The sequence below is a fragment of the Papio anubis genome, chromosome 10 (assembly GCF_008728515.1).
Source record: "Papio anubis isolate 15944 chromosome 10, Panubis1.0, whole genome shotgun sequence".
Taxonomy (NCBI): domain Eukaryota; kingdom Metazoa; phylum Chordata; class Mammalia; order Primates; family Cercopithecidae; genus Papio; species Papio anubis.
In genome coordinates, this window is record NC_044985.1 from 95,155,228 (window position 1) to 95,178,104 (window position 22,877).

General features: G+C 36.2%; 1 protein-coding gene across 10 annotated transcripts in view; it reads right to left on the reverse strand.

Moving 5' to 3' along the window:
• The window catches only part of ERBB4 (erb-b2 receptor tyrosine kinase 4), a 1,175,572-nt gene that overhangs the window by 17,857 nt on the left and 1,134,838 nt on the right, over positions 1-22,877 (reverse strand). The gene's annotated exons all lie outside the window — the stretch shown is intronic.

A 22,877-nucleotide genomic window follows, 5' to 3' on the forward strand; every position in this document is an offset into this window, starting at 1 on the left:
CAACTACTGCTCTTTAAGCTACCAGGTGGTACAGCTGTTGCCATAAGTAAAAAGATTTCTAATAGTCCACCTGGAATTAGCACAGCTGGTTCCTGTGAGCTGATCTGAATAATGTACTATGAATACTCCGGTACAGCCACTGACAGAACAAACAGCACATGACTGTCCCATCAGCCCAGAGCAAACACTAGTTACATTTCACAGAAACAGGCTGGTATTTACAACTGATCTAGGCCAAAAAGAATATCAGATTGAAGGCAACACCCCAAGAGAAAATAGCCCTCCCCGAGAGCTACTTGTTGACTGTAGTCTAAGCAGCTTTCACCATGACTGAAAAGCCCCCAAATCTGATTTTGCTGCATATAAAAAGGAAGAGGAAAAATATACAAAGCATTCCTGCATCTATTTGTGAACCATTTTGGAATTATCTAAAATAAAAAAAAATGACCAATACTTCTTAGTTTTCCATTTACATGGTTGCTGCCAAAGTCAACCCAGATTAACCAGAATCACGGCCATAATTTATTTTAATTTCTAAAATTGTAACACTTTACTAAAAAAAAAAAATGAAGGAAGCAAAAAATAAAATGGAACTAAAACTAGAGAATCTCATTTAAATCTGCCATTGGTGAGATTTAAAGATTTAAATCTGCCATAGATGACCCATAGAGATGGTAAATGACTTTCTTCAAGAACATACAGCTAGTTACTAACAGGCCTAATTGGAAAAACATCTATCTGCTGAGGATCCTTAGATTGTCTACCTGAGCCAAGGACAGCCCAGGTGAAACTCTAAAGCAGGCAAAATCTGATCTCAGTGTTTCCCCACTAAAGTTGATTTTGCAATTTCAGGCCCGTGATTCTTTATTCCTAACAGATTCCTGGGCCCATTTATTTCTGCCCCAGCTCTGTGGAAAATAGGACTATATTGTCCTCCCATTCCAGGTGTACAATTCTTGATCAGCGACTCACACTCCAAAAACATCCTCAATTATCTACACTTTTATTTTCTGCCCAGAAACATGGCTTTAGCTAGGTCAGAGGGCATCTATTTAGTCTGATGAATTCACTTGTAAAATCTTCTCAAATTGGTGTTAGTAGATTATGATGGAATTACTTCAGGTAACACTGAACTACTGAATACCATGTCGTACCCATATAACTAACAGCTGCCCTGATAATCTCTATTGATCTGTTTCATAGCACTTCAAGCATCACATTTCTTAAATTGAAATGGCCATCTTCTCTCTCGGGCTTGCTTGTCTTTCTTGGCTTGGTGGATAATATCAATAACTTGTCCAACTATGCAAGTCAAATATCTTAGTGTTATCTTTGATGTCTCCTCTATCCCACCGCTTATATCTAAGCATCCAAGGTCTACCCTTTCAAACCTCTTAATACCCCCCAGAATCTAACCATTCTCTTCATCCTCATGGCCACTATTTCAGTTGTGGTTAAGGTGCCCAAAAATTTATCACTCCAACTGCGATACTTAGAGAGTAAAATAAAGTGTTATTAATAGTTATGCTTCTGATATAGAAGTAAACTAGGATGCACTAAGGAAAACAGGCCATTAGGTACCATTAATTATGGTACCATTTCTTGACTAGAGTACTGTAACAACCTTCTAGCTGTTCTTGATCTTATTCTTTCCCTTCACGCCAATCTAATATTTATACTTCATCCCCCTCCTTAAAAAATTGCAAGACCTCTGGCCATGGTGGCTCATACCTGTAATCCCAGCACTTTGGGAGGCCAAAGTGGGCGGATCACAAGGTGAGGAGTTCAAGACCAGCCTGGTGAAACCCCCAGATGGTAAAACCCCATCTCTACTAAAAATACAAAAATTAGCCAGGCGTGATGGTGTATGCCTGTAATCCCAGCTACTTGGGAGGCTGAGGCAGGAGAATTGCTTGAACCCAAGAAGGGGAGGTTGCAGTGAGCTGAGATCGCGCCACTGCACTCCAGCCTGGGTGACAGAGTAAGACTCTGTCTCAGAAACAAAACAAAACTGCAAGACCTACTGTTGCCCTCAGGCTAAATGAAGTCCATTATTTGTGGCTTTGGAGGCTTTGGTAACTATGATCCTTGCCAATTTCTCCAGCTTCCTTTGCTCTTTCCTCATAAGCCTTCAGTCAAATACATCTCAGATCTTCTTGATAAGCCCTTTCCTCTCTCACCTCCGACCTCTGCCCAAACTCCAGTTACTTCCTCAATGCTCTTTCTGGCTTCGTTGCCTTGATTACATTGTGATCTTATGAAAAATTATCAGTACCTTGATTATATTTAATTATTGATTCAAAAAGTATTTATCAAAGAACCCATTATGTGCCCCATGTGAATAATTTAACAACTGTATTCTGTTTATTTCATTAGTATGTCTTTTTTCTTAGACTATGAGTCTATTTGGAAGAGGATTCACTCTAATTTACTATTAAATTTTTCATATCTAGCACAGTGCCAGGGGCACAGACATGGTGAATGTTCAGCAAAGATATATTGAATCAAAGGATAGATTAAAAAATGTCTTAAACCCAAAGAGTGGCTCTATTGATGAAAATCTCAGTGACTCCATCAAGCCAGTTGGATAAGTTTTAAAGGATGTGGAATTTTAGCATCCCTGATATTATATATGGTACACTTCTTATTCTGCAAATGGCTTGGGTGGAATTGAACTCAGATGCAATTATCTGAATATTATATCTATCTCATCTAGTACACTCTTTCTGTCAATATCAGTTACTATTTCTGAAGTCATTGTTGGCAATCTTAATTCTAATGGCAAAGTTTTTAAAAAGTATTCTTACAAATGGTGAGTGATTCTGAAGTCAATGAACATTTCACATTCAGCTATAAAACTTCAAGATTCTATTGTCACTAGTATGACAGCATTCCCCTAGGACACCTATATATTTCCTATTGCTTTGGAGACCTAGAGAACCAGGGTTTAGCTGTATCCCTGAAAAACATAAATTGTTAACTAAGAACAATAACACGACAGACCTTGTAGACAAAGCAACTATAGGCAGATGCAAAATGTATCCTTTCTCTACAAGTGGTACATACCACCTAACTGCATTTCCACACTGTGGTGCACAGAGCAAACACATAAGGAAGGGCCATTTTAAAATATTCAAAAAGTATTTTAAGGACAATCGTGGCTAAATGCTACAGAAAATCAAACTTGTAAGTCAATGAAATTCTAAATCAAAATTACATAGTGTGTGTTTCTGAGAAGGGAAGTAGCTGCTGGAGAAGAGCTCTTCATAAGAGAAAAGGACTGTCACCCAACAGCCCTGCTGCCATAAAAAAGTATTCTCTAAGCTTAGTGTTCTCATCTGTAAAATGGGAATAATAATGCCTATGTTGTGTGCTTTATGAGCTTTATAAGCTCATGTTTATGTTAAATATTTTTGAATAGAATAACATAGTAGATAAATGTGCAATAATAGGCTTTTTTCTCCAGTGACAAAGAAAATACAGCGACATAAAGAAAATACAGCTGAATTTTCCAAGTATCCCTCACACAAAATCAACAAAATGCTGCCATCCAAATAAGCATACACTTCTTATACATACAGTGAAAGTATTTACACAGTGACATGATTATCTGTGTGAGGGCAGAAGTTATTTTGCAAATTCTATATCACAAATTTTATTTGAAGTAAAATAAGCCAGGCACAGAAAGAGAAATTTTGCGTGTTCTCGCATATCTGTGGGAGCTAAAAATTAACGCAATTGAAATTATGGAGATAAGAGATTAGAAGGATGGTTACCAGAGGCTGGGCGTGGTAGTTAAGGGGAGAGTAAGGGGAACTGGGAATGGTTAATGGGTACAAAAAAAATATAGAGTAAATAAGATCTAGTATTTGATAACACAACAGAGTGACTACAGTCAATAGTAATTTAGTTGTATATTTTAAAATAAATAAGAACATATAATTGGATTGCTTGGAACACAAAGGATAAATGCTTGAGATGATGGAAACCCTATTTACCCTGATGTGATTATTAGACATTATATACCTGTATCAAAATATCTCATAATCTTTGTGGGTGCACCTACTGTGCACCCACAAAGATTAAAAATTTTAAATTTTTAAAAAAGTTTAAAAACCAAATTTGAAACAATTGTTAAAATGATTGCTGTCATTGACATAAGTAGAATAGTGAGAAATAATGTACAAGTTTCATTTAAATGTCTACTACTACATCATTTAAAATTATTTTAAAGCATTCCTTCGAAAAGTAAAACTGCTATGCTTTTTTTCCAGTGCAGCAGTAAGTCAAAGAAAGGCTCCTTAGAACTCTCACCACTTAGTCACAGAAAGGTGTACATGAAATATCCAGTAATAAAATCCTTAACCAACTAAAATAAATTAACTGAATGACCTAACAGTAGAGATTATGATAAACTGAAATAAAATCTTTATCGTTTTTGTATTATTTAAATGATGAGGGTGAGAAAGTCAATGGAACACAAACATTAGAAATTCACATTTTTTACAGAGTATGGGTTGGCCTTGATTTTTTTAATCACTTCTGCTGAACACTTGAAATCATCTGACAGAGTCCTAATAAGACAGATCTCAGAATTCATGATGAGGCATTGTCAACAGGCCAAGGAGAAGTCCTCCGTACTGAATGTATGCTTCAATTGAATTTTCCTTCCCTGTGATTGCTGGTCTTTTTAGAGAAAATTGACACACTAAAACAGGCATGCAGTCATGTAGGAAATGTTTGAACTCTCATGCCCTGTTTGGTGGAGACATCATTCCTATATGTCACCTCTTTAATAAACTGAGATCTGAAGACTTTTGTAGATTTTAAAAACAATAAACATGTTTAAGAAAGATGCACTTTCTTGGAAAGTGCATCTTGGAAACAAAGTAAGCCAGGTTACAGAAAAGTGCTTAGATTGGCAATCTTAAAGTAATTTAAGTGATCTGGAGTTGGGAAAAATAAAATAGATTAAAGTTTTTCATATATCCTATACACTAGCTCTTCTACCAATAAATACCAAACAAACAAAAAAGTACTGGAAAGGTAAGAAAAACCTCTTTTATATTTTCTGGGCCACTATGTCACTTATTATATTACTAGCACAATTATTGTTTATCATATTTAAAGAAAATTATTAAGCCAGGATGCAGCTATGTTCCAATGAAAGAAAATATTAATGCATGCTCTTATGAATATATTCACAAAGAAGAGAATGCTTATCTTTCTTGTCATGAGTCTCAAATATTAGGCACACCAAGCTCTCTTGGAACTATTACTGTTTTTATCATGTATAAATATATCTAAGACTTTTAAGAAACCCTATCTAGTTCATCAGTGTTGTCTTTTAGGGTAACAAGCTCCTTAAGTAGATAACCAACCAGTCACATTAGTATCCTGCCTCTCTTATTTCTCCTAAATTTACTTATCCAAGTAGTAAAAACTTATCTGATAGCTTCAATTTTGGTGAAGAAATTTTAGATCTAGTTATCCTTGCAAAAAATAAAAAATAAAATAAAATAAATAAATAAATGAGAAGAGAACATTTTGATCATTCTTAGGACTTATCTTTTAAATTCTTACTGAAAAGCGACCAAAAGCTCAGGTGAAAGTAATTAAAAGTAATATTAGCACCCTGGCAGCAATTCTATGATTTGTATTTGGTTCATTGCCATATGAAGGCATATTGAAAGTAAATTATGCAGGAGGAGACTATATTTCCAAGAGAGTTTGACACAAGCTCAGCCTGTGAATTATTTGCTTTGAAATGCCTTCATATTCTCCTGCTTGGAAATTCTGGTCAAGAGAAGAGCAAAAACAAGTAGCAGGCTCATCCTAAGCCTATAGACAGGTGAGGTGAACATTCATAAAACGTTTATCAGCCTGCAATAAAATTTTAAAATGTGCTGGACCATCCTCCCCTAGAAAAGAGGAGGTACAATAAATAAAGAGTTGCTATTATATTAAACTTCCAGAGTCCACCCCATCCATCTTGATGTTCTGAACACCAGAAGTCCCCAAAGCACTTTCACTAACATGCTATTTGAAACTAGTAGTTAATTCCTGACAGCTGTTCTCCTATTTATTTTCTAATCTCCTCGACCCAAAGGTGGATTTACCTTGAAGCAATGAAGTTTAAGCTTCAGACTCTTCAGTTATAGGCCTGCTGAAGAACCCAAATCATAGATTCACATGATTTGGGGATTTTATAAAATTTGTAAAAGTAAAATTGTTATTTTTGTGTTCTTTTTCTCAGAGTCTCTACCTCCACTCTCAATTATTAGTGTCTGGCTCCACAAAACCTGGCACTGCCCCTATTCCATCCTCACTGTTTCTGAAAATGTTCCCTATAGTTTATTATTTACCAAAAATCTGGCTTTCATGAGAAGCCACCCTGCACATCCTTTCTTGCTTTCTTGGAATATTTCATCTAATGGAGAATGTCTATTCCATGATTCAACTCAGGCCTCAGAGCCAAGGTTAATTGCTGTAAGTTTCCAGATACTAGCTCTTCAAAATTCATTCAAGCCCCTCTTCTTTTGAAGACTCATGCTAAACAATTATACCACAGGTTCTTTTCTTTGTGACTATAATCTACAGTCTTTGGAGGCATTGTCCAACACTCAGAGTGTTCATGCTCCTTGGTATCACTGAGATTGCTATTATGCCTGGCTCGGTCCCAAAACCTTTCACCATGGACCCCACTAAATAAGTATTATATTTCCGGAGCCGCCTCCTTGCCTATTATCTCCACTGCACTTTAACTACCATATGGCTACATTTTGACATCACTATGAAAAGCTCTCAATGCCAATTCTTTAAAAATCCCTTCCTACTAGCACAATCTCTTACTCTTTCTGTGCATTGATTTCCTTTCTCTGACTCAATCAGTTCTTTTGCCTTTTATTTTTTTTTTCTGCTCCTCAATTAATCCCTTGACACTTCATTTTTCCAGCATTGGCTTTGAAGTAAGCCAGGTATGGTTTTGAATACTTTGGCACTTACCAAAGCTATTTTACAAGTTTCTCAACCTCTCTAAGTCCCAGTTTCCTTAGCCTTAAATGAGGAAAGAATGCTCCTTCCTTTTCCTTAGTATTACATTTCATGGGAATGTTATGTCAAGAACCTAGCATACTCAGTTGATAGCAGATATACAATGTTAGTATTTACATAATTATGTATAATTAGGTACATAGATAAGAGAAAAAGAAATAAGTTACTTATACCCCGTTATCCTTTATCTTTACATCACTGATCCTCAATGTAACCTTTAGTTCCTTCAGCTTCAGCATTATTTTTGCAACTGCCCTACTAGGGCTCAACTGTTGATTTATTTTTTTTTTTATCGCTCTCCCTTGCTGCCAGTTCCATCAGTGCTATTGAACAATCATGCATTCAAGCAGAATGGCGCCTCAAAAAAGCCATGTTTTCTATGCCTTTGGTGATCCTGAGATTTACTAGCCCCTCATTTATCTTTGTTTGTATGCCTTACTGTGGCATTTTTCTTAAGCCTTAGCCAGTCTCTAAGCTTCCTAACACAGCCCTGTTCTCCTCCCTCTCTGTCAACAGCCTGCTCTCAATATAATAGAGAGAATAGAATCTAAATGTCTATAGGTTGGGAGTACCTCAGTGTCCCTCAATTTAATCTCTAAATTATAATAAAATAGAAAATTTACTACTTGTTATTACAACTGGACTGAACTGCCTCTTGACAGACAACTAACTTTGTTAAAACATTTTTTTTAACTGTGTTAAAACGTTTTTTTAAAAATCTTGGTTAAGTGTTCGTGTAGTTGGTGAGTCAACTGAGAGTTGAGTACCAAGGCTTCAGATGAGAAGGAAAATTATATGACAAAATAGAGAAAGGAAATTTTGGAACCCCAGATCAGTCTGGGAGGAAACAGCTGAAAAAGGCAGAGAGAGAAGAGGATTAAACAGTAGGTGACTATACTTTCTATGAAGGGACCCCTTCAATCTAGTCCACCAGTTCTGTTTCCAGTCTAATCTGCCAAGTTCCCAAAATCTGGATGAGAGTTATTTTTGTTGTTGGATAAGTGAGAGAAGAGACTGATTTGTGGAAATCAAGGAAGGGGGGTGAGAATCAATAAAATGTGGAAATTAGGAAATTGGAACTTAAAAAAGAGATGACCTAACAGTTAATGAGTTGTTAGTTTGAAGTGCTTTACCTATATTGCTGCACTAAATCCTCATATATACCTATGGTAGATGATATTATCATCATTTTAGAGCAGAATAAACTGAAAGGTTAAGTAAGTGGCCAAGTTTACAGAACTACTTAATACAGGCAGTCAGATCTCAGATTCCATGGTATACTATATTGCCAGATCACTAAATTGCCTCAATCAGCACTTGATCACCAGTGAATTAAAAGAAAATATGAGGAAGCAATTTGAATGTCTTCCATTCGTGAATTTCAGGTTCAATAAAATTTTATCTAATGCTCAAGGGACAGAGAAACTTCCATCTGACATATGGGTTAAAATCTCATTCTTAAATTTTATCATGCCCAATGTACTTATTCTTGCCTAAGATAAACTTTTCTACAAATGTGTTGGACATACCTTCCCCTAACATCTCCCAGACTTTCTCCACCTATCCCCTATTATCTTTCATACTCTGTGATTTCACTGGTTCACTCATGTCTAATGTTTGGATGCCCATTATTCTAGAAAACTTCCTCTGACTCATTTTCCTTTCTGAGTTCACATTCTATGTCCTGTCTTTCTTTCACATAGATGAGTTTTTCAAATAAATTCACATTTCCTGCCTTTAACTCCTCAATCAATTTTATTTGGCTCTTCACTAGTTCTACATTCTACCAAAATTTCTCTCAAAAAGAATAGTAAGATGTCACGAATCAAGAGTAATAATGGTTTCCAAATTATGACTTAACCTCACTCGAGCTCTAGACACACATTCCTGACTAATGACTCTATCTACTTATATTTTAAAATATTAATTATATCTCCTTATTCTACTCCTGTTTTCATGTATTAATAGTAACATTAATATCTTCCTAGTCACCCTAGACTTCTCTCCTTCCCACTCTGCAACATCCAACTGATACCCAAATCCCGTTGTTTCTATCCCCAAACCATCACTTCCATCAAACTTTCCACTCATGTCCTCTGACTCAAGAAATAATCAAATCTCTCTTTGTTTTAATTCACATATTAAAAAGCTACCAGAATTTTCTTACGAGAAGCCGGGTCTAACTTTGCCATGCCCCTGCTTAAAAACCCTTACTTGCTCAAATGGTCCCTTACGTATTCTCTTTGTCCCTATTATAACACTTTCTCATTGCATTTTATTGGCTAGTTACTTATTCATACATTTCTTGTACAAATAAGAAGGCACAATTGGATATGACCCTAGTGAGAAATCATTAGCTCAGATATATAGTAGATACATAAACAAATGTTTGATGAATGGATCAATTATTGAATGAATAAATGCTTTTACTACTTGCCTGAATTAATCATTATTCAATATGGGTAAGTGGAAATTTCTAAGTCTGAATTAATGGATAAGCAACTAATAGTAAAATGATTCAGCCCCTTAAAGATCAAAGTTAACATTTATGAAGAATCTGATGATAAAAAAGTTCAAAAAGTCAATATTCTTTACTGATATACTCATCTTTAAGGTACTGAGTACTGACCTTATAGCAATAATAAAAGAGAAAAAAATGTCAGAGGCAGACTGAGAGGCAATGCATCATTCTGGTAAACAGTGCAGCCTCTAGGGACTCTCTAGCCAGGCTGCCAGGTTTTGTCATTGAATAGCTGTGCCTCGGTTTACCCACAAAAAGGTGATAAAAATAGTTGTAGATAAACAATAAACAAAAAATAGTAAATACTAAAATAGTGGAAAAATAAAATAGAAAAAACTAAACTCAAGGCCAGGTGCAGTGCCTCATGCTTATAATCCCAGAAGTTTGGAAGACCAAGGTGGGTAGATTGCTTGAACCCAGGAATTTGAAACCAGCCTGGGCAACATGGCAAAACCCATGTCTACAAAAAATAAAAAATTAGCTGGGTTTGATAGTGCAGGCCTGCAGTTCCAGCTACTCAGGAGGCTGAGGTAAGAGGATTGCTTGCTCCCAGAATGTGGAGGTTGCAGTGAGCTGAGATCACCCCACTGTACTCTGGCCTGGGTGACAGAGCAACACTCTGTCTCAAAAAAAAAAAAAAGAAAATATATTTTAAAAAACTAAGAGTTTTCATGAGATTTAATAAATGAATAGATATTAGACACTATGGTACTTGGCACAAGATAATGATAACAGGTGTCACCTATTATTATTTACTCTTTGAAGAATTTAATATTCTTATAAATATGTGTAATTACTAGACACAAAAGAATGCATTTAGTCATTTCAACCCAAGAATATCCGGTAGCCTCGTCTCTCCAACACATAACTACAATACCTGACTCTAACAAAGAAGAGACTGTAGTAGGCTCCAAATGAATATGAATTATGTATACCTCAACATCTCCATATGCTAGGAATTATAAACACTATTTTTTTTTTCTTCCAGGGAGGGAAACAATTAAGCATGAATGTTGCTAAACAATTGTCTATGATTATTGTTGGAAAAAGCAAACTAAATTTGTTGTAGATTAAACTTCCAATTTCTTTCCCTTTTTGATTTACTGTACTTCTTCCATCATAATGTAGCATATTTTGCTGCAAGAGATATAGTCATAGTATTTGGAATTTTTCCCACGGTGGTCTACCCATCTCTAAATTCAGCTTTTGCTCAAGTGTAATGAGAGGCTGATCCACAGCCATTCATTTACAGTGTCTGAGGGAAAACAACAGACCACAAATTAGCCTCTCTTTAGAATACGCTGTTATGTCAGAATTCTGAACTGAAAAGAGAACTTTTCATTTGGGCAGGTGAGCGAGGAAAGGGACTGAAACACAAGATCCTTGTGATTAGGGTATGTTCAACTGCAGAAAGTGCACAAAGGAAAGCTGATGAGCCAGCCCACCCCCCACTATCCACAACCATCTTCTCCATTCTGTTTCATGGAGTAATCAAAGGATATTCTGAGCCTCTCAAAATGCCATCAATGCTTATTGAGAATAAAATACAGCATCTCTCTCTCTCTGTCTCTCAAGCCTTTGCAGAAGCAATCATCATAGCAGGCTGGTCTGAACAGGGAGCTCTGGCAGACAAAGATGGATTTGTAAAATAAATAAATAAATAAATACATACATACATAAATTAAATAACTTCCAAAAAATTTGAATAGAAAGTTGATGATAATGCGCCAATTCTATTATATAAAGGGTAAAGAAACTCACAATTGTCCTTTCTAGGTCTAGTACAGTAAAGAATAGGCTTCTTGATGAGATTTTCCCAGTAATTTACAGCAGAGCTGCGAATCTTGTGGCAGTAATACTGAAAATTAACCATCTAAATGATTTAGATAAAACATTCATTAACATTCTCAATCTAAGGATCCTCTCTAGTTGTCCCTCCCACCTCTTTGTGTCCTTTTCCAGCTCTACATTTTCCTCTTTAGCACTTTTTAACAAAGAGTGGATGAAGCCTATTTCGACTGTTCAAAAAGGCTTCTCGTGCCAGCTGATAGTTGCTCAAGTGTAAAATAATTTCATAAAGATCTCTGAAACATTCTTTAGCGCCAGACTCTCCTTAAACAAGCAGTGTTTCTAAGACACGCATTGTCTTAGTGTTGTAGAAACATGTTTGGCAGCAGCCAAGTCTAGCGCTGATAAGAAGCTACAAAAAATAAGCACAAGAAGTTCTTGCAGGTGAATCATTATTTAAGAGATAGGTCATTCTCTTTGGAGCCGCAAGACCTGACACTCGTCTGGTATTTGCCAAGCTCTTAACCAAGTTACCAAGTTATTTGATAGGCCAAGAATTTAGTGTTCTGTTTAATTGGGATTCTGGTGTAAAAATAAAATGCCACATATGCCAAAATGCTTTGCAAACTTTTAAGCACTGTTCAGAGATCACTTATTTTTGTGAATGTCACAAGAATAGAAGTGATTCACTGATTAGAATTACACTGCTTGTAGCAAACTGTGAGGATGTAAAGGGGACAGGATATTTTTCAAAATAGCACTTTGTAGGCTAGAGTAAAATGAAAAAGGCTTCATAAAATTTGTCCCCAATATTTAAAAAACAAATTAAATAAAGTAGAAGTCTGTACCATCTCTTCCATCTTTTAATGAACTCCATTTGAATAATTATTAGGCTTATATCTTAATTACTAGTTATTGAAGATTATATATTATTATTATTATTATTATTATTATGATTTTTAGAGGGAGTCTCGCTCTGTCTCCCAGGCTGGAGTGCAGTGGCTCAACCTCGGCTCACTGCAAACTCCGCCTCCTGGGTTCATGCCATTCTCCTGCCTCAGCCTCTTGAGTAGCCAGGACTACAGGCACTCACCACTGCGCCCGGCTAATTTTTTTTTGTATTTTTTTTTTTTTTTAGTAGAGACAGGGTTTCACCGTGTTAGCCAGGATGGTTTTGATCTCCTGACCTCATGATCCGCCCGCCTCAGCCTCCCAAAGTGCTGGGATTACAGGCGTGAGCCAACGCGCCCGGCCATATTCTTCTTCTTTTTTTTTTTAACCAAATGAAGGGTGAGAGTTAAAAGCATAGACAAATCAGTAAAAAAAAAAAAAAAAAAAAAAAAAAAAACCCTTACTTTTTACCATGTAATCTGGAAGTCTCAGCAAAAATACTTTGTCTCTCTGCTTCATTTCTGCCTTAGTAAAATGGCCATAGTAATGCTTTTCATTTACCCTTGTTATGAAGGTTAAGGGTAATAAATGTAAAAAAGTTCCGAGCAGAGCCTAATACATGAATATGTGATCAATAAATGGTAACTATATTTAGGTTTGTGTTTGAGAATTTTGAAACATCTGTTTAACTTGTATGGATCATTTTATCTTCAAGTAGGTAATGACTGAGTCCTGATACAGACATTGTTCTCCCTGCTTTTTTGCTCTGATTTTGGCTCTGTCAATTCCATTTGTTCCTCCTAATCACTGACTCTTGATTACAGGGAGTCTCACAGAGGCATAAATGGAGCAGGGGCTCTGGCTTCTCACTGTGCTCCCAGTAAGAGCCTTTTTAACCAATTGATACTAAATCTCACTAAACTTAAAGTCAAAATCAAGATTTTCATGGTTTTGACCAGGGGTGGGGGAACCAACAGAGCAATAGAGGACTGAATACTAGACTTAGATTTGAGAAACTGAAGCATGGCTTCTCACATATCCCTTAGAAGCACAAGGACACTGGGCTACAGGTTTTATATTTCCCAGTATCAGTATACACCTATAAGATGGAAGGTTTACACTAGAAGGTCTTTAAGGTCTCTTGCAACTCTGATGCCCCGCGAGTACACAGTTACTTATGCATCCACCTCGTACTATAACAGTGCATCTCAGTGGAGCAAGTCACTTCACTCAGAATTCATCTATATATATATACTAGGGCCAAGGGCAAACCACACTGGTTGTATTTCTATTCAGAGAAAATCTAGTGGAAACAAATGTTCAGAGAAGGACATACAGGCTAGAGAAAAAGAAGGAAAAGTAAGTGCCAAAGCAGGGATGTTAAATTATGTTGTCCACATTGTAAGGAGAGCCTGGTGTCTTTGTGTCAATGACAGTGTGGAACTTTATACACAATGAATAATGTATCTGTTTTAAATGTATATATATACACACATTGCCAATCTCTCCTCCTTTCCCAACTTTGAGGTCAGTTCTACATATGAGGCTGCTGCCTCAGTTTGGGTAAGGAGTAAAATCATTGTGATTTACCACACTATGAGAAATATTTCACCTCTTTCACATGTGTAAACATGAATTTATAGGTTTATAATACCAATGGTATTTAATTTTACACACATGAAAGACTAGACTTTGTTTAAATATTGAAGAGAAAAATAATAAGATTAACATGTATTATAAGAGAAAATGTCAAAAGGGATACAGGCAATTATTTAACAGAAAAAGCAGATTCCCTAAAGAATAAAGCAATGACTATAGAGGAGTTCATACTGTACAAAGTTCAAATCTACTAGAAGTGATTCCTTTGATACTTGAAGATACAATTTGATAAATAACTCTAAAACTTACCTCTTTATTACTAAAGAAATTGAAAAAATAGTTCAGTTTTGTTTGTAATTCCTAAAGATAGGGCTAAATGAAGAATTTAGAATTCGAGCTGGTACTATAGAAGGCTTGACATTACGTTTAATAAGATATTATAACCCAACCCTATGAAAATCCTTAGGAAGTCAGGGATAAATTAAAGAACAGCAACAATTTGTAAAAGACAAAAGGGTACTTTGTTTTTTTAATTTAATTTTGTTTTGTTTTGTTTTGAGACGGAGTCTAGCTCTGTTGCCAGGCTGAAGTGCAGTGGCGTGATCTTGGCTCACTGCAGCCTCTGCCTCCCAGGTTCAAGTGATTCTCTTGCCTCAGCCTCCTGAGTAGCTGGGATTATAGGTACGTGCCGTCACACCCAGGTAATTTTTGTATTTTTAGTAGAGATGGGGTTTCACCATGTTGGCCAGGATGGTCTTGATTTCCTGACCTCATGATCTACCCACCTCAGCCTCCCAAAGTGCTTGGATTACAGGTGTGAGCCACCGCGCCCAACCTAAGGTACTATGTTAAATACAAGTAAATCTTACAAAGAATAGCATAACTAAACTAATATATCCAGATTTTAAGAAAGTCACTGGTAGAAAAGACGTTGCACAAAAAGGTTCCTTGATATTTTGTTATATATAAATTAAGTATGTGAAAGGTTTCTCAAATTAGTGGAAAATCAGAGGGGTCAGAACGATTTTTGATATCCCTATAATTTCTAAGAGCTTGGAAGGACAAATGAATGCAATTTGACACTATATTCTTATTTAAAAACAACAGTCAAATCTATAATACATAAGGAGAGGAGTTCTTTCTTAAAAATATACAACTTATTCCATCCACACCTCTAAAGTCAAACAGAAAGCACCAACATGATCTATATTTTGAAAGAGATCAATGTTGGGATAATACTTGCATCTCCGGGCACTTTTGTGTGAGTGAGTTAGAAGAGAGTGGAAAATAAATTGCAGTGACTGGTCAACTGGAATGACCAAGGCATTTCCTTGGCTATATGTTCAAAAAATCCTTCAACTGTTAGTGACAATAGGATTATATATCATTTGAAGAGAGACCTACTAAAACATGCATCACATCGTTCGAGTTTATTCCCTTGATGGAAATAATAGAAAGCTGTACTCTAAATAGACCAAAAAATAAAAACTGGTGCCAATAAATGATAAAGCATGGAAATATTAATTAACATTGTATTTCATTTGGTATAATGTAAACAGTATTATTTAGAAATTGAGCCTATTTTCCAAAAAAAAAAAAAAAAAAACAATTGGATATCAATTAGAGTAATATTATTGTAACTTCTGTGAAGTGATAAGGGCCTGAAATAGATTCATGACAACAGAAACAGAAGAGTGGAATTTGAGAGCTGGTTTTTAGGAAGGTCAAGAAAAAAAAAAAAGGTTTTAAACTGAATAACTTAATGAGGAGCAAGAGATTTCAAAATCATGTTTCAAGTCATCATAACATTGACAGAAAAAAAGAAAATTGGAAGAAAGTCCATCCCACCTCCTCAGAAAAAAGTTCTCAAGCATGTGCAATATAGAAATATTACCAAAAAAAGAAATTAAAAAGTAACTTAAAAACACATTTCTTCACCTTTGTTTGTGGTGGGGGTTTTTGTTTGTTTGTTTTTGCCTTTCTTCTGATCCATTTCAGGTCTTCACCACCAAAACAATTTCTGTTCCAAGCTAGATAATCAGCCTCCACAAAGATACAGCTAAAATGGCTTTCTATTACCTCTTAAACTGATTTAGCTCCCTTCATCTTTTTCCTATTATTCCTGGCATGTCTCTCTCAGAATATTATCTCCTCAACTAGAATATTAACTCTTTGATGGTAGGACCTCTGTCTTCCAACTCTGTACTCTTATTGCCCAACAGAATACCTAGCCTATATAATAAACATTCAATATATTAATTCATTCACTCATTATAAGAAATTGAACAATTTCAGGGCGTGGTGACTCACGCCTGTAATCCTAGCACTTTGAGAGGCTGAGAAGGGTGGACCATGAGATCAGGAGATCCAGACCATCCTGGTCAACATGGTGAAACCCGTCTCTACTAAAAATACAAAAATTAGCTGGGTGTGGTGGAGCATGCCTGTAATCCCAGCTACTCAGGAAGCTGAGGCAGGAGAATTGCCTGATCCCGGGAGGCGGAGACTGCAATGAGCCAAGATCGTGCCACTGCACTCCAGCCTGGCAACAGAGTGAGACTCTGTCTCAAAAAAAACAACAACAACAAAAAAGAAAATGAATAATTTAAAAGATTTCTACTTAGGCCCAGTGCCATGGCTCATGCTTGTAATCCTAGTGCTTTGGGAGGCCAAGGAGGAAGGATTGCTTGAGGCCAGGAGTTTCAGACCATCTTGGGCAACATAATGAGACCATGTCTTTAAAAAAAAAAATTTTTTTTTTAATTAGCTGGGCATGGCAGCACACAACTATAGTCTTACTTCTGCTTACATTTTGTCTATTTTTCAATTTATTTATATATCCTGGGAGAAAGAGTGTAAGAAAAGGAGGAAAATGCAAATCTATTTAATAGAGTTACTTCTTAGCAGTAGGAAACAAGTGAAAAGAAGTTTAGATTGTGATGATAAATCCCTTGTGCATTACTTCACTAATGTGGGGTAGCTACAATTCCTCTGTCTTCCACTGGCTGAGATAATTAAGAGTTAGGTGATATGTTTTGACAGAGGTGTAACATTTAATCTTAAAACTATTTCTTACAAATGACTGGATGGGCTTGCAATTGAAACTATGTCTTCCTCTATAAAAATACATGGAAGCTTTTACATTAAATTAAATTTTCTAATATCATTAAAGCTAAAATATCTTCAGCCACATTAGTTTATTCACTATTTTTATTCATTACTATTTCATTTAATATACAATTTTTTATATCAAACAAATATAACTCTAGGCAACTCAAAAGAAAAGGCCAAACTTAGCATTGTAACAAAAAAAAAAAAAAAAAAAAAAAAGAAAAAAAACACCTATGGAGAATTTTTAAATTATGCTGAACATGTAATCAAAAATATTAGGCAGCATGTGTTTAAATATCTAGAGAAAAGAAGGCAGCAATGGAAACTAAATCCAATAGACTGAATATACAAAGGGACAATGGCCTGACCATATGTAAAAATAGAAATAAATTGGGAAGCAAACCTCCTTATCTACAATAAACAGCCCAGCAACCCAGCCTTTTGTAAATCAGATTTGCAGGAAGTCAGATTGCTATCTCTACTAACAACCCAGGAAGCTAAACAATTACTTGTATAACAATCAGCTCCAAATGACCAGAATTGATTAATAACTGGCAACTTTCCTAATTTTTGTCCTTGCTTCCAACTTTGGACCAACAGAAAAAAGTCAAACATGCACCTCTAACCAATGACTTCTAGTTTTCCTGCCTATAGCTTCCGCAGGCCAACAGTCTCTAATGAGGGCATAGATGAAGCCTTCCCTTTTTTTTTTTTCTTTTCTCCTATACAGCTTTCCCACTCCTCTACGGGCCTTTAAGTCTCTGCCAAAACGTAAGTGATGGAACTTTCTTGCTATAGCAGTCTCTGAATAAATACTCTTTGCTTTTTTCATTTGGTTAATACTCATTTATTTTCACACTATTGGAGCATCTATTCCAGGTCCATTAATAGGTAACATGCTTGCATATACTAAAAAGCTAATCTTCATAATATTCTGTGAGAAAATTTTTAAATCCCCATTTTACAGATATAGAACACTGTTTGCAGAAGTTAAATAGCTTCTCATTTTCTCCTATTTTTACATCACGCTAGAGTAATAGCTTTTGGTGTATTATTGCTTAAAAAGATTTGAGGCCAGGCATGGTGGCTCACACTTGTAATCCCAGCACTTTGGGAGGCCAAGGTGGGTGGATTGCTTGAGCTCTGGAGTTCAAGAGCAGCCTTGGCAACATAAGGAAACTCTATCTCTACCAAAAAAAAAAAAATATAAAAAATTAGCTGGGAGGGGTGGCATGCACCTGTAGTGCTACTCTGGAGGCAGAGATGGGAGGATCTCTTGAGCTTGGCATGTGAAAGTTGCAGTGAGCCAAGATCACGCTACTGCACTCCAGCCTGGGTGACAGAGTGAGACCTTGTCTCAAAAAAAAAAAAAAAAAAAAAAAAAACAGAAAAAATTTTAAGGTAATATTAAAAGTATATCTAACAATGGTAACAGCAGCTGTAAATTAGGTAAGTGTTTTCTAACACAACTTAAATGTGTATTCATCAACTTTCTGGACAAATACAAACATTGTATTTTGAATTGATTCATTGCTTTAAAGTTGTAATTTATCAAAACATGGAATTAAAAAAAATCAAAAGCACTATAAAAAATTCCTTCTGTCTTTGATGTTAGAACACATCAGCAGAAATAATTTGCTGGCCAAGCAGTAATTGCATCAACAAGCTTTTCATAGATAGTGGGTAGAGCACCTTATAAGAAAGTGTGATTATTTATGATATATGATATTGACAAGGAAAAAGTTAAAAATGAAAATGGTAAAAATGAAAAATGAAACTGGTGATTCTAAAAGTAGAGTAATAAAATTTATTTACCTGGCATTATAAATACTCTGCAATTTGTAAAAGTTAATTGCCTAACACTCATATAAGATAGGCACTACTGCATTTAGAAAATGAGGAAACAAAGTAATAGAGATATTCAGAACATTACCTAAAGTTTCTTAATTAATGCACAGTGGAGCCTATATTTTCAAAATGAATTTTTTTTTTCTTTTTTGGTTTCAAAGTCTATCACATATACTTAAGAAACATTTGATCAAAATTCACTTTTAAGATGTTCCCTTAGCACGTTATTTAGCCACCGAACTTAAAATGGAAGTAATTTATTTTCTAATTTAGCCATGTAGGAAAGAAAGGAGGAATGTGGCATTTGCACATATTAGAAATTTCTGTAAAAGTTATGTAAAGCCAGACTGAAAACCATTAGGACAATACAGATGACAAATAAAGCTTTTTAAATGCCTGAACATAAAATGATATTTAAGCACAATTTCTTTTCCAAGGACTGAAAAAGTAAAAAGAGATCTACAGGTAATATTGTTTTATAATGTGGAATAAGAAATGATGGCTAAAGGTCAAATAAGTCCTCGGGTGATTTATACTTTGTCTCAATAATTCCATCTAGTTAGCGCAAACCTTTATTAAGAATTTCTTGCACTGAGAATTATAAATTAAAATGAACAAAATGTTGAAATGTAAGAATTCTTACAAAAAGAAAAATATGTATAGAATTACAAGAAACTATTTTTTTTAATTTCACTGTTGTAATCAGAAGTAATGAATTTGTCACTTAAAATTATAAATACCAGGGTATATAATTTGATCATTTTGCAAAGTGTACAGAGAGCCTCCTTTATACACCTTAACCGCTTTCTTCCCTCTCACAAACAAAAGACTGATTGTTCATTACCTATCCATTGATCTAATTTTAAAAACTTTTAGTTATCTATCCCCATTGGGCATGTGATAAAGTTTTCAGTTTGTACTATAATGATATATTTTTAATAGAAAAGAAAAATTAATTGAGGTCTCTTTGTCCCTTTCCATATCAGATCTTCTAAATGGAGGTAGATGAGTAAAAGGTGTAGGGCACATTTGAGATGCATTTTATAAGAAAACCACCTGGGGAATTTCCCAAACAAGACAAGTCCCAGACTCTAATCACATCATGGAAATAACATGCTTTAGTAACTTTGAAGCAAAACTACAGTGTAGGAGGCAGATATCTAGCTTACATTATTCCCCTCTTCCACTGACTAGGTGTGTGACACCAGTCATATCAGCTGACATCTCTGTGGCAAGTTTCTTCATTTGAAAAAGGGGATGATAATAATAGAACCTCATGAAGTTTGTTTAAGGATTAAGGAGGTTAACATATATGTGTTGAATAGTAAACACCAGGGGATTATTACTTAATTATTACTGTCACTATGAAATAAAGCAAATTATGTTAGATAATGAGCAGCAAGTTGAAAATGTTCTTATGGCTATGGTCAAGAGAAACTGGATGCTGTTTGTTCTACTAGCTATGATACTGTTCTTAGATAAAGAAGGAAATTAAGAGAAAATTATCTTCTAGAAAAAATTAAGCATCATGTTTATATCTTATCAATGGAAGAAATTGATTACAGACACAAATTTACTAGTTCTTCATGCTCTGTAATGGTCAGTGAATACTGGATTACAGCACTTATTATTCAGTCCCTATATCTGTACGATCCTTTGATTAAGGTGGTCACTTCCTGAAAGCAGAAGTTGTGTCAAAATTCTTTGAGTCTTAAATGTATACTAATACTTCACATACAGTGGTACTCAATATATGTTGAGAGAATGAGGAATGAATTTATAAAAATAAACAAATGCATGGATTTGACAGCTTTCAAAGAAAGAATGGAATTCATATAGAGTGGGTTTAACATTTAAAATGAAATGTAAATTCTTTTCAGAAACATCTTTCTAAACTTAAATCTATTTCTTAGAAATGAAAATCTACAGGGGCGTGCCCAAGATGGCCGAATAGGAACAGCTCCTAGCGTGAGTGATACAGAAGACGGGTGATTTCAGCATTTTCAACTGAGGTACCGGGTTCATCTCACTGGGTCGTGTCGGACAGTTGGCGCTGGTCCGCTGGTGCAGCCCGACCAGCGAGAGCTGAAGCAGGGTGAGGCATCGCCTTACCTGGGAAGCCCAAGAGGGAAGGGAATTCCTTTCCCTAGCCAAAGGAAACTGAGACACACAACACCTGGAAAATCGGGTGACTGCCACCCTAATAGTGCACTTTACCAAAGGTCTTAGCAAAGGGCACACCAGGAGATTATATCCCACACCTGACCCAGAGGGTCAAACGCCCACGGAGCCTCCCTCATTGCTAGCACAGCAGTCTGAGATCTAACTGCAAGAGGCTTATGTAGGTAAACAAAGCCGCAGGGAAGTTCGAATTGGGTGGAGCCTACCACAGCTCAAGGAGGCTGGCCTGCCTCTGTAGAATCCTCCTCTGGGGACAGGTCATAGCTAAACAAAAAGCAGCAGAAACCTTGGCAGAGGTAAATGCCCCCATCTGACAGCTTTGAAGAGAGCAGTGGATCTCCCAGCATGAAGGTTGAGATCTGAGAACAGACAGAGTGCCTGCTCAAGTGGGTCTCTGACCCCTGAGTAGCCTAACTGGGGGACATCCCCCACTAGGTGCAGACCAACACCTCACGTGGCGGGGTACACCCCTGAGATGAAGCTTCCAGAGCAAGAATCAGACAGCAACAATCACTGTTCAGCAATATTCTATCTTCTGCAGCCTCTGCTGCTGATACCCAGGCAAACAGGATCTGGAGTGGACCTCAAGCAAACTCCAACAGACCTACAGCTGAAGGTCCTGACTGTTAGAAGGAAAATTAACAAAAAGAAAGGACACCCACACCAAAACCCAATCAGTACGTCACCATCATCAAAGACCAAAGGCAGATAAAACCACAAAGATGGGGAAAAAGCAGTGCAGAAAAGCTGGAAATTCAAAAAATCAGAGCGCATCTCCTCTTCCAAAGGAACGCAGCAACAAAAGCCAAAATTGACAAATGGGATCTAATTAAACTAAAGAGCTTCTGCACAGCAAAAGAAACTACCATCAGAGTGAACAGGCAACCTACAGAATGGGAGAAAATTTTTGCAATCTACTCATCTGACAAAGGGCTAATATCCAGAACCTATAAAGAACTCAATTAAATTTACAAGAAAAAAACAACCCCATCAAAAAGTGGGCAAAGGATATGAACAGACACTTCTCAAAAGAAGACATTCATACAGCCAACAGACACATGAAAAAATGCTCATCATCACTCGCCATCAGAGAAAGGCAAATCAAAACCACAATGAGATACCATCTCACACCAGTTAGAATGGCAATCATTAAAAAATCAGGAAACAACAGGTGCTGGAGAAGATGTGGAGAAATAGGAACATTTTTACACTGTTGGTGGGACTGTAAACTAGTTCAACCATTGTGGAAAACAGTGTGGCGATTCCTCAAGGATCTAGAACTAGAAATACCATTCGACCCAGTCATCCCCTTACTGGGTATATACCTGAAGGATTATAAGTCATGCTGCTATAAAGACACATGCACACATATGTTTATTGCGGCACTATTCACAATAGCAGAGACTTGGAATCAACCCAAATGTCCATCAGTGACAGACTGGATTAAGAAAATGTGGCACATATACACCATGGAATATTATGCAGCCATAAAAAAGGATGAATTTGTGTCCTTTGTAGGGACATGGATGCACCTGGAAACCATCATTCTCAGCAAACTATCACAAGAACAGAAAACCAAATACCGCATGTTCTCACTCATAGGTGGGAATTGAACAATGAGATCACTTGGACACAGGAAGGGGAACATCACACACCGGGTCCTAATGTGGGGATGTGGCGGGGGAGGGATAGCAGTAGGAGATATACCTAATGTAAATGACGAGTTAATGGGTGCAGCACACCAACATGGCTCATGTATACATATGTAACAAACCTGCACGTTGTACACATGTACCATAGAACTTAAAGTATAATTTAAAAAAAAAAAAAAAGAAAATCTACTTCTTAGCAGCCTTTTCGATATGATTAGGTTCAAAGGACTGCA